The following is a 12,821-nucleotide window of genomic DNA, read 5'->3' as shown; positions in this document are numbered from 1 at the left end:
GGGCAGCCAAGCTGGAAACCTGTATGGGGCACTTATTCTTATGCAATTGACTCAATCACTCTAAGTCTGAGTTTCTTTGTCAGTAAAATGTTTGCTAATAGTATCTACCTTAGAGGGTTGCTCAAGGGTTAACTGAAGTAATGAATATAAAGTGCCAGCACAATGCAGGGCACATAATAAATACTTAATAAATGTCAGATGCTATTAATCCTCTCCGTTTTTATAGCACTTAATTATTTTCAAACTACTCTCACATAGTCTCACGTGATTCTTTTAACTACCCCATCAGGTATAAGATGCAGAGCCTGTAGTTTTAGCCTCATTTTTACTATTAGAGAATTGTGTTTGTAAATGATTAAGTGTCATAGCAGTAATTAATGAGAACCCAAGTCTTCTGGCAGATTGCCCCACACCCTTTCCACCACCCTACAGCTGCTTAAAAATTCTGATCAGAAGAACTTTACTATTCACATCAGAAAAGGCAGGAGATCTGAATTACAATGTGTGCTTCTTATCAAATCACAACCTCTTTGTGACTGGTTTTCACACTCATGGTATTGGAGGGCATGTTGCTCAAGGCTCTCCAGAGAAATGGAACCAACAGGATATGTCTTTGTGTGTGTTTACATGTATATATGAGATTTATCATAAGGAATTGGCTGACACGATTATGGGTATTGACAAATCCGAATTCTGTAGGGCAGACCGGAGGCTGGAAATTCTGGTAAGAGTGATGTTGAAGACTCAACTGAGTCAGGATTTCTTAGCTGAAATCAGCAGGTTGGAAACTCAGAGGAGTGTGGAGGACATAGTCTTGAAGCAGAATTCCTTCCGCTTCCCAAAACCCCTGGTTCTTTGCATTTAAGCCCTCCAACTGATGCAAGTTCCATCCACATTATAGAGGGTAATCTCCTTTACTTAAAGTCAACAAATTATAGATGATAATCCCATCTACAACATCTAGGTCAGTGCTCGACTGAAAAACTGGACACCACAACCTAGCCAAGCTGACAGGTAAAATTTACCATGACAGAGGACTCCCAGAGCTGATAATCTGGGATCTTAAACTCTCTCTTAACAATGGAGCTAGGTCTGAGATTTGCAGCAAGGAGAGATGGCTCACTGCTCACTGACCCTCACCCTCTTCCTCCCATGACCCTTAGAATATATTCATTGCCTATATGGTAATTCTTTTTTTGGTGACTATATTATCTTCCTTAGTTGAGTTGAGCTCCAGGAGAGAAGAGGTACTATTTTATTTAATTTTGTTTCCTCTAGAGCAACTAGCACAATACTTCACACATAGTCAGTACTAGATAACTACTTGTGGATTGATGATTTTAATAATTTGGGGATCTCTAATTCAGGCCTAATGCCTGTATCAAAGTCAGACTCATTACCCTATCATGTTTTTTTGCATTCTTATGAGCCTAGACATTTAAATAAGAAAACTGTAACTCAGGGAGCTTTAAATAGTTTTCACAAGAGGGTAGAAGGGGAATAAATTTATGTAAACTAACATATAAAAGAAAAAAATGTGGGCTGCTTCACAGACCCCAGGGAAGAAGAACCAAAAGAAAAGTATACACCAGCATTGGTCTTTCAAGACCTTTGTTAAAAATGAATGTGACCCTGAGACATGTACTACAGATAGAGCAGGGAGGACTCTTCATTCAGGGGGTAGGTGACAATCGTCTCAACTACCTGTTACATGTGAGGCCAGGGATTGCAAGAGCAGACACACTGTCACCCTCCACCAGGGCTCTCTTTACTGCACAGTTGCCCCAAACTCTCATAATGCTTTTGAACACAGTCTTAAGCAGCCAGATTAATGGAAATTGACATGTGAAGTGAAACCTATTTGCTATCCCTGTCCTACGGAGGACTTTTATAGGGAAAGGCAATTATAATGATGGCATTTTCCCCTCTATTTTGTAGACTTGAATTCCAATGCAAGCCATTTAGCATCTTTCATTCAATTCTGGTAACTTTCTCTTAGTTATTGATGGTATCTGTATGTGATGCTATAGACTATGATCATGGATAATTGAGGGACTAGATCATGGTACATGCTACAGCCAACTTTACCTGTCCTCTGAAGTTAAACTCTGTCATTAGAGATGGACATTGAACTTATTAGAAGATCAAATACAAAAATGATAGTCTGCTTGGAGGAATATAAACAGGTATATGTTAAAGCACTATAAATACATAATATAATATGATACCAATTGTTAACTCTTAAATGTTATCAATGCATGCTTATTTTAACCTGGTTCTAGCTTGGGAGGTCTGTAAAACAATTCATCTAGATCTTTTCCTTAGAGACAAAAACATTCTAGGACTCACACTTGGTTTCTGCTTTTCAGTGTGTTGGCTTGTTATCAACGCCTTCATGAGGAACTGCACTTTAATTTGCTTTGCAATCATGCCATCTAACATTTTGGTTGTTCTTCTTACCCTTTAAATTCTCCACATTGGAAAATGGTGATTTTCTAATTCCAAAAGCAGATAGACCCCAAGGTCCTATGTGAAATCCTCTTTCCAAATAGATTTATCTTCATCTAACAAATTTTCTTTACAGAAAAACCATTTTAGAAACCAAGGTCTGAACATCAGCTTTCAACTTAAGTTTGATTACTTACTACTTTTTACTAGTAGTAAGATTGCCAGCTAGGCCTCTGAACATAGACCTACTGCCAAAATGCTTCAAAGGTTACTTAAAAATATGCATTCAAACAGAATACAATTAGAATTTTAAAGAATTTTTAACTTACAATTTTTGAATAACTTCAAACTTACTGAAAAGTTTCAAGAATAATAAAAAGTAACTCATGTATTCCTTTAATCCAAATTTACTAATTAACAATTTGTCACATCTTATTTATCTTTCTCTGTATAATAAATATTATTTTTCCAAACTATTTGAAAGTAAGTGATAGAAATCATGCCCTTTTACCCCTAAATACTTCATTGGGTTTTGCTTAAGAACAAGGACTTGCTCTTACATAAATGGAGTATTTAATTGAGGAAATTTAATATTTACATAACACAATTATCTAATATAAAGTTCATTATCAAATTTTGTCGAGTATACCAATAATCCATTATGTCAATCCCCCTTTTCCTCTCCTCCAATCAGGATCCAATCCAGGATAGTACAGTCCATTGAGTTGTCATATTTCTTTAGTCTCATTTAATCTGGAACCATTTCTCAGCCTTTCATTGTCTCTCATGACATTGACATTTTAGAAGAGTACGGGCCAACAATTTGGAGTGTATCTGATATTTCCTCATGTTTCTATGTAGGTTATGCGTTTCTGGCAGGTCCACTACATAAGAGATGCTGTGTACCTCTTCCCAGTGCATCACCTCAGGAGACGCCCACTGTCAGGTTGCCCCATTGTTGCGATGTTAACTTTGATCACTTGATTGAGGTGGTATTTGTCAGCCTTCTCCATTAAAAAATTACCATTCCCCCTTTGCATTGACAAATTGAGAGATACTTTGAAATTATTTAAATATCCTGTTTCACGTTAAACTTTCGCCTGATCATTACAGAATCCCCTGATGATTCTTGCCAGATGACTCTGAGGATTGCAAAATGGTGATTTTGTAACTCTATCATTCTTTCTACCTTTATGGCTTGACATTTTACTGTAAGGAAGAGCTTTCCCTTCTCCCCTTTTATTTATTTATGTATTTATTTATTACTTATCAACGTGGACTCATGGGTTCTTATATTATTCAATGGATTATAGCACATCATTGAAGTTTTCCCTTTCAGTGCACAAACTGTCACAGATATGATCCAGATTTGATCACAGGGAGCCCTTTCAGGTTGACTCTTGTGTCCTTTTGATACATCCCCATCATTCTTTGATCACTTCCTTACTTTGCAGATTGGCAAGATGTTATAAGCTCACTGGACTTTCTCTGACCCAGCTCTGGAATCAGCCCTTCTCCTTTTTAGTGATAATAGCACTTAGAAACCAAACTTTAGACATATGATTAGATTTTTAAATACACACTTTAAAGGATATTTGTTGTTTTTTTTCTGTTATGTCTGAAGTGCTAGTTTGGGAAAAACTGTCCACAGAGTAAAATATTGGGCAATATATTTTGGAAGATCTAATGTTATAAATCGTAACAAAAATGTAAAGTACTATTGTACTTCTTTTTTAAGTTTACAAGATGCACCATAGTTTTAGTGACAGCTTTTTGGAGGTGGAAGGAGGGTAAAGAATGCTGTGTTCAGTGTTCACATTGATTGTAAGGCATCTACTAATTACAAAAACATCACAGTGTTAAAAATTTGCATCTTAATATCAAGAAAATAAGCAATTTGCCTCAAAGAAGATCACATCATTATAGCTACATGTAGAATCATTCAAATGATTTAGGGAAAGCATTGAATAATATTATAAAAAGCTTTGTTTATTTTTCTTCTTCCTCTTGTTACCCTGAACTATAGATCCTTTTATTTTCACTAGGTTATAATGAATGTTTAGGGGACAGGTCAAATGCTCTATTTTATTTTTTACAGACACATGAAAAATTAGAACAAATCAGAGTCAGATATTTTAATTCTCATTGATTGAGCTTGAAGATACATTATCACTAGAACCATGTTGATTTGTTCCATATGTTCTTATGCACCTAAATGTTAATAGGACAATTATATCATTTCAATGAGTCAGAAAACTAAATGGATATTAATAATGATAGCAAGAATATTTTATATGGATATGACTGGGTACTTAACAAAAACTTTGCAAAGGCAATCTCACCAAGGGTAATAGTGTACTAACTAGTCAGGGGCACCTGCCTGGGTACCAATTCTGGCCCTGCTGCTTACTAGATTTGTACCCTTAAGCAAGTTACTTAACCTCCCTGGGCTTCAGTTTTCTCCTCTATCAAAGGAAGATAATAGAAGCACCTATTTTAAAAGTCACTGTGAGTACTAAATGTGAGAATTCAGGGACAGTGCTTAGACCAGCGCCGGGTACCCAGTAAAATGCTCAATAAATGTTGGTTAATAAAAAGTAGTTCAAAGGCAAATGTCAGCTTCATTCCAGTATCTCACATCAATATTTTCCTTTGTACATCTCTCATCAGACAACTTGGTATTTTTCTTTTATTTAAGATCCCAAGTGGATTCAATAGGAAGCATCTTCTTAAGTTCTCCATCAAGAATATGAGTTAGGAAGCTACGCCACAGGTAGACAAGTGCAACTACCTAGAGTGATTTAGTTATCGAGTTCTTCATTTGACTCGCCACCAGCAGAGAATAGTTTGCCTAACTCCTAATCTTTTCTCATCTACTACTCTCCCTTCTATTGAAAAACCATGGTTCAAATGAGCTGTTTATTCAGAACACTAAAAAAATGATTTGAGCCCTAGATAAGCAAAGGAAAAGAGAAAACACAGAACCGGCAAGTTAAGATTGCCCTATCTCACAGGTTGTGTCTCCTCCCAGAAGACTTTCTCTGTCACAGTCCAGCTCTTAAGCAGTCCTGAGGGTACTTATCCTGAACAATAGCACACAGATGATTAACGACTTAAAGAGAGAAGAGGAAGAGATGACGCCCTTTAACGACTTAAAGAGAGAAGAGGAAGAGATGACGCCCTTTTATCTTCACCATTTCCCACTTAATTCTTCAATTGGCCTTTCTAATTAGAAGGATTTGCTGCTTTATTTTGCCACAGTTGGCTGTGATCTGTGTGTTTTCTGTAGTCTTGGGCCAGATTGTTTGCATCTTAAAAAAATATCTGGGGAATCCCTACTCCTTTGTAGGGTTTATTTCATGCTCTGAGGGTTTTAGAGAACGGAGGTCAAGGATGATACATTAGTGGGCAGAGGAAGGAAGCTGGGATTCCTCCATTTATTTCAGAGCAATTACATCACTCACTCTGGCTGGTGTCCTACAGTGTCATGTGATGCAGTAGATGAAGCAATATGAGTGATCAGACTGTCACAGGTCCCCTACTGTTTTGCCCAGGTCTTGTCCTATGAAGATTTAGCAGCAACACTACTATCTCTTGTGAGGCTCTCATAAGTTCATTCCACTAAATTGGTTTGCCCAAAGGTACACCTAACTAAAAGCTGGAAAAGAAAGGAATTCTTTGTTTGGAAAATAGTGAAGTATGAGTAACAGTGGAAGATAGTTCACTAGGGGTTACACTTCAATGCAGCATTAAACAAACAACAACATTAGCACAGAAAATATAATTATATGATCCTCATAAGAAGCAGTTTGTAGCAATTAACTCTTCAGGGAGGCCTGCTTCCAGTGCGTGCAGGAAGCCTCAGGTGTCTGTACAAAGGGACAAACCCACAAATTGTAAAATTTCCTTAGAACTAGGGAACCAACAGTGTTAGGTTTTGTGTTTTTCTGTACAAGCAGCTCCTCTGCCTCATTTACATTCCCCACCCCAAGGACCTATAGTTGCCTTGTCCCCTCTAGCTACTGGTTTACTGACCATGATCTGTTGTCTGACCTTTTGCTATTAGCACATCTCCCCAGCCCTGGGGTTTTTCATGGCTATTCTTGTTCTACGATTTTTGCCCTTGAGTTCAGCAGCTTACCAAAGATCTAATTCAGCAGCCTGTCGCCGCTGGCTCTTTAATTAGCTCCCAAGGGGCTTTTCTTGAAAGTCCTTCTGGATCATTTTGAAAGGGGGCATTTTCTATATGTAAAGCTCCCCATCAGGAGGTGTAGCTTAAAGCTTGCCTTCCCATCCTAACACAGCCTCTTAATTATGAAAACATGCTACTGGAAGGATCAAGGATGAAATGATTTCTCTATGCATGCCTTCATTTTCTTAACAGATGTGATTTGAACCCCTATTATGTTCAATGCACTGAAAAGGATAGAGTGATGAATATAATTCAGCTCCTGCACAAGAGAACTTACAGTCCAGAGCAGTAGTTCTTAAACTTCCTTGTGCATAAGAATCACCTGGAATGCTTGTTAAAAACCAGATACCCAAGCCCTGTTTCACAGAGATAATGATTCTGTTGGTGTAGAATAGGGCCTAAGAATCCATATTTTTAATAAATACCCAGGAAACTAATGTGAGGATCCAGGAAATACTTTTAGAAACAGTACTCAACAAAAGACACGCCTCAAGTTTTTGTCACCCCCCCCCCCACCCTGTACATAGTCTGGAACCAGTGGAAATAGGCAAAATGTGGACTAGATAATTGGTTTTCCTAAATAAAATGTGGATGTCATGTTGTTGCTGTATTGTTCATTCCTACAAGGATGTTCAAATTCTTTTATGTCCCTTTATCATAGGTATGGGCATTATGTGACTCTATTTTAGAGATGGAAACTGTTACTCAGATATTTGATAGTGGGATCAGGTCTCTAGAAAATAGATTCACCACCTTCACAACTAAACAAGACACTATTCTTTTTCATGTTCAGAAAATACAGTGGGTTCCCTAAGCTTCTGTGTGCTTGGTATTAATCAATCATGCATAAATAAGAAACAACTTGACTTTCTCAGATCCATCAAGTGATGGGTGGGATCCAGGAGTATGAAATTTTTGAAAAGTCTTCAGATAATGATGCTGCTGGGAAACGCTGTTGTGGGGGAGGAATGGGTAGTCAGGCAGGTACAGACGAAGGTGGGATGACTGTTCTAACCTGCTCATCCCACCACCCCTGTGCAAATTGAGTTCAGTGGATTTTGTGTTCCTATTTATTCTTATTATCTTCTGGGATCCTACTCACCCCCTCCTAATCCTTTTCTTTTCTTGTTTTTATTTCTCTTTGAAAATTACTCAGGGCACAATTGATTCATCTGCCTGCTTGGAACAATTGCTCTCTTTCCATATGTTGTTGTCTAAGCCCATTCATCTCTGGTGTGAAATATATGGATCCACTGGCATTATCTAAATTATGCTAGTGCTGGGATGCCCTACTTGGTAGTACAGAAAATTACAGGTAAGATAAATATGCATGTAATAAATAGGCATTAGATGCCTATGTATGAGATATATCCTTTGAAAATCTTAAAAGTAAGTACATTTACTGTCATTCCTTTTCTTTAAACCCCATCTACACCTTCAATTTCAAAATATAATGATGCTTATTTCAAAACAAATTCTTTTGGAAACTAGGATTTTTTTCTGGCTCTCATCCAAGTCAGAGAAATGCTTTGGAGATGGCAGTGTCAAACTCATGTCAGATATCCTAAAATGACAGAGGGAGGCAGTTTTTCTGACTACTGTGTATCTTAGAAAGTCCTTGTTTCCGTCAAATTTTTCATTCAGAAAAACTGTATGGTGCATATACTATGTGAATTATATCTCAATAAATTAAAATAAAGAAAAACACCCAATGGTTGTGTGCACTTTTCTATATGCAGGATGCTAAGATAGGTGGAGGGGCTACTAAGAGAAAGAAAGCACAGCTCCTGGCCCCAAAGTGTGAATGAAACCAAATCACAGAGCTCAGTTCAGTGTCCTGACTCACCATCCAACACATCCTTAGAACAGACTTCAGCTCTCCAAGGAGAACATGCCTGAATGAGTCGGTATCAAGAATGGTACATAAGGTCACTGTGCCAGTTTGAATGTATTATGTACCCCAAAACACCATTATCTTTGATGTAATCTTGTGTGGGCAGATGTATCAGTGTTGATTAGATTGTAATTCTTTGAGTGTTTCAGTGGAGATGCACCCCACCCAACTGTGGGTGATGACTCTGATTGGATAATTTCCATGGAGGTGTTGGCCCGTCCATTCAGGGTGGGTCTAAATTAAATCACTGGAGCCATATAAATGAGCTGACAAACAGAAGGAACTCAGTGCAGCTGAGAGTGACATTCTGAAGAGGAGCTACAGCCAAGAGGGACACTTTGAAGAATGCACAGAAGCTGAGAGGGGAGATGCAGATGAGAGACAGTTTGAAGATGGCCGTTGAAAGCAGACTTTTGCTCCGGAGAAGCTAAGAGAGGACAAATGCCCCAAGTGCAACTAAGAGTGAAATTTTTGAAGAACTGCAGCTTAGAGAGGAACATCCTGGGGAAAAGCCATTTCAAACCAAGAACTTTGGAGCAGACGTCAGCCACATGCCTTCCCAGCTAACAGAGATTTTCCGGACACCATTGACTATCCTCCAGTGAAGGTACCCAATTATTGATGCATTACCTTGGACACTTTATGGCCTTAAGACTGTAGCTGTGTAACCAAATAAACCCCCTTTTATAAAAACCAATTCATTTCTGGTGTTTTGCATTCCGGCAGCATTAGCAAACTAGGACAGTCCCCCTCTCTGAATCACCTGTCAGCCCTTCTAGCCACCATGGGACCCAGAGGAATTCCTTTCCTATTCCACTCTCTTTCCCTCTCCAGCCTGGTTTCAGGGTGGCCCCTGTCAGGAATCTCCTTAATGAGGTATTGGGAGATGGTAATTATGAGAATGGAGATGATGAGGATCAGACAATTAAAATGAGATTTCTGCATTTACTATGTCAGGGTGGGAGAGTGGCATGAAAAGTGGAGACAGTATTCCTATCCCCTTGGGTTTGAAACAGGCACAGTAAAAGTTCCCTGTTGCTATCAGATTGTGTTTAGCTCTGGTTAACACCCTCTTGCCAGTGGAAAGCTTCTTCTACATGTTTTTGTTTCAGGGACTTGAAGTGCTGAAGTATGAGTAGAAGTTTTCAATGGCTCTATCTGTTTGTTTGTTTGTTTGGGGCAGACAAAAATGAAATGCAATTAGTATCCTGGACAAGACAATAGGAAGTACTGTTTGGGTAAAGTAAATGAGCCAGCAAAGATTAGTTTTAGACCAGATATCATTATGGCTTCACTAATCTGAAACTTAAAAAAACACAAACGAATGAACAAAATCAGCAAGCCCTGAAAGATGATTCTTTGGCCAGAGTGAGATATATTTTTTCAGCAGCAAGGGAAAGGCCCTGTAATATGGTGGAGAAGTCTGGAGCTGAAAATTGAGAAAAAGAGGTTCCCATTGATTCTGTGACCTTGTGCAAGTTCTAGAAACTCTCCAGGCTTCAGACTTATTGTCTGAAAACTATATGATGCTTAAGGACTCTTCCATTTCTGCTAACCCATCAGTCTATGAAGAAGGGTAAGAGTGTAACACGGCTCATGAAGCCATTTGGATTGTTGAGTGGGTTTTCTTCTCAAGTCTCATCAAACTTATAGGCTTGCAGTTATTATAGAAAGTTGTACATGCTATTCTAACTCTGAGTTTAAGTGATTCATAAGTTGATGTTATAGTTCTTCCAGCCAGGCATTGTGTTTGGTGTTTCACAAATCAATTTCTCACATATTATTTTACTTAATAATTATCACTACCTTGTGAGGTAAGTATCGTTTTTCAATTTTACAGATTAAAAAAATGAGCCCCAAAGAAATGAAATATTTATACTCCACAGCTAATAAGTGGCATAACTGGGGACTCAAACTGAAATTTTTAGACATTCACATTAGCTCTCTTCTTTGCTATGTCCTGGTTAATGTGGAAAGAGCTATGAAGTCTTGGTGAAAATGTGAGTTGATACATTTTCGTCATTTGTCAACTGAAGTCCTGTATACACCTGTAATAATTTAACTGATTAGCTGCCACCCATCCATGAGAGACACTGGCAGGGAGAGACCTAGGACCATTACTTACTCCAATATATCACTGGGTCAGTACATGGCTAATTATTCTCGCCTTCTGTAGTCAGTATCTTGTAATACCTCATCACTATTTGTAGATTACCCAAACCAGAAACTCCAGTTATACTTGACTTATTTTCTTTCATCTCCCATATCAAATAGGACACTTACTCCTATATTTTCCCTTGGAAATCTGTCTTCCCCACTGTGATGGTTAGGTTCATGTGTCAACTTGGCCAGGTGATGGTATCCAGGTGTCTGGTCAAATAAGCACTCACCTAAGCATTACTACAAGGACTATTGTGGCTGGTTAAAAAGCCAGAGGCTGGTTTATTCTACTCTGATTAGATTCAAAGGCACTACTGACTCCATTTCCAATTATCAACATGGCACTGACAGCCCATGGCATGAGTTGGCAATGGAGATACACAAAATATCACCCTTTGATTCTCCTAATCATACTTTTGTACAAAGCAAGGCTCTGGGTGATAGCGTTTTTGACACCTTAACAAGTTTTGCAGAGTTAAGAGGTGTAATGGTGTTGGCTGGTTGCTTTTAGATACACTGGATAAAGTTATAAGAGAAAGGGACGAGCTAAAGGCTTCAAATTTGAAACTTAGACACTGTATGACAGATGTGAAGGTTTCTATGTGTGCCCTGAAAGAAAATCTTATTTTCTTTGGCCACAGACTTGAAATTTCTGAAAAAAGACCCAGCGTCTCATTGTGTGAGTAGCAGATTTACAACATAAACTAAAATCTGAACCTCTCAGGGTTTCTGCTGTTAAGTAAAGGCATTGATTGGACAAGAATGGGATCCTGAAACTTGGGATGGGGACATATGGATTGATAATAAAGGCAGTGAGGACATTGGAACCCTGGATTCTGCTGAGTCTTTGTTACATACACCTGTAGTGATCTGTCCTGAGGAAACAGCCCCCCCCCCCCCACCAAGTCCAGTCTGCACTAAGAAGACAGCTACTCAACCTCCAACCTGTTTGAGGAAATAGCTTCCTGACATCCAGTCTGCTCTTAGGAGCCTGCCATCCAACCTCCACCTACAGAGAGTAACTCTTCAGTGCCTGCTAAACCTGTAATCACCTCCCCTGAGGAAGCAGCCCTCACTTCTTTGTCTGGAGAGATTAATCTGTTTTCACAAGATGAAACTGCAATGGAATGTCCTGAGGTAAATGGCTTGAGGGATACTTCCAATTTTTTTCATGACCCACCCCCACCACTAGTTTTTGCTTCAAGGCCTATAACTAGACTAAAGTCCCAAAAGACCCCTAAGGGTAAGGTACAAAGTATGACCCATGAGGAAGTATGCTATACTCCAAAAGAATTCTAAGAGTTTTCCAATTTATACAGACAGAAATCAGGGGAATATGTGTGGCAATGTATATTAAGGGTGTGGGATAATGGTGGAAGGAATATAAGTTGGATCAGGCTGAATTTACTGATATGGGCCCACTAAGCAGAGATTCTGCATTCAATGTTGTAGCTCGAGGGGTTAGAAAAGGTGTTTACAGTTTGGGTGGTTGGCTGAAACATGGATTAAAAGGTGACTGTCATTACCTGAGGTTGAAATGCCAGAACTGCCCTGGTACAGTGAGGAGGAGGGGATTCAAAGGCTTAGAGAAATTGGAATATTAGAGTGGATTTATCATGGAAGACCTGCTCACACACCCCTGGAATGTCCAGAGGACACATCTTTTGCCAGGACTGTGAGGAATAAATTTGTGAGACTAGCTCCATTGTCCCTGAAGAGCTTTGTAGTCGCCCTTCTCTGTAGGTCAGATATTACTGTAGGAACTGCTGTCACTGAGCTGGAATCCTTAAACACAATGGGGATAATCAGATTCCGAGTTGGCAGAAGCCACATGGCAGCAGTGAAACACCAAAGACAAGGCACCTGTGGCTACCATAATGGAAAACAGGCTCAAGGCAGCAGTCAATATAACCTGACTCACAGAGACTAATGGCATAGGCTAGTAGATCATGGAATACCTAGTAGCAAAATAGATGGGCAGTCTAATAAATTCTTGTTTGATCTGTATAGGCGGAAGAATTCTAGGTCAAGAGAACAAAAGTCTATCTGGAATCACAAAAACAGTGAGTCATGGCCCCTTCATCAATTCACAGACTTGAGCAATTTACAGATCCAGAACCCCTTGAA

The 12,821-nt window shown here is 39.0% G+C and overlaps 1 pseudogene; it reads left to right on the top strand.

Moving 5' to 3' along the window:
• The first annotated feature begins 670 nt into the window (after positions 1–670).
• The window catches only part of LOC119517174, a 74,484-nt pseudogene continuing 62,333 nt past the window's right edge, over positions 671–12,821 (top strand).

The sequence above is a fragment of the Choloepus didactylus genome, chromosome 1 (genome assembly GCF_015220235.1).
Source record: "Choloepus didactylus isolate mChoDid1 chromosome 1, mChoDid1.pri, whole genome shotgun sequence".
Taxonomy (NCBI): Eukaryota; Metazoa; Chordata; class Mammalia; order Pilosa; family Megalonychidae; genus Choloepus; species Choloepus didactylus.
Note: the sequence above shows the minus strand (reverse complement) of the source record. Positions and strands in the feature narration are given on the sequence as shown.